The following is a 730-nucleotide window of genomic DNA, read 5'->3' as shown; positions in this document are numbered from 1 at the left end:
CAGACAGACAGAGGCAGAGAGTCAGAATAAGCATCCAAAGCGTATCAATAAAAAAAAAAGCGATCATACACATTCTACATTCTCACAACATCCTAAGAATGAATTACATTTCACGAGAATGTGTACAACCGTGGACACGGGATTGTTCCATAGCAGATAACGATCAGACATTCCGTATAATTGCATAATCACTGGATAAAAGAATTCAGGAAATATTTATAACACACTTTCACCTGCGAGTTTGAAGTCAGATATTCTGAAGTTGAACTCTTAAAACCAGAAAGGCATTTAATTTGCTTTACACTTCGATTTGGCCAAGAAATTTTCGTCAGTTAGAAAAACAAAGGAAAGAATATAGAGGAAATATGAACATGTATTACATCAGGATTTACATTAGATAGATAAAAAAAAATCAGACCCTGAAATAGATCGAGTACTTTTAAAAGCTTTTTTTTCGCTTTAATGATATAATACATCCAATTAAGATCACGCTGCGTAAATTGATCTTCAACTGTTTTTAACTCATAAAACTGCAGGTGACGGAGACCGAAATTACTGCTTTGTCTTGCTAATAATTTTGTTTATTCGTCTCATCTTTTATCATTTTTTATTAATGTATTTTATGCGTTTTGCTTTGAAATCCGTTTTTCAGTGTTTATTGAAGAGGAAATGTACTGGTAAAGGATGAGATTAAAAAGTGAAATTGATCGGAAGATGAAAGGGGGGAACC

The sequence above is a fragment of the Penaeus monodon genome, chromosome 32 (genome assembly GCF_015228065.2).
Source record: "Penaeus monodon isolate SGIC_2016 chromosome 32, NSTDA_Pmon_1, whole genome shotgun sequence".
Classification (NCBI taxonomy): Eukaryota; Metazoa; Arthropoda; class Malacostraca; order Decapoda; family Penaeidae; genus Penaeus; species Penaeus monodon.
The sequence above is the reverse complement of the archived record's forward strand: the minus strand, read 5'-3'. Positions refer to the sequence as shown.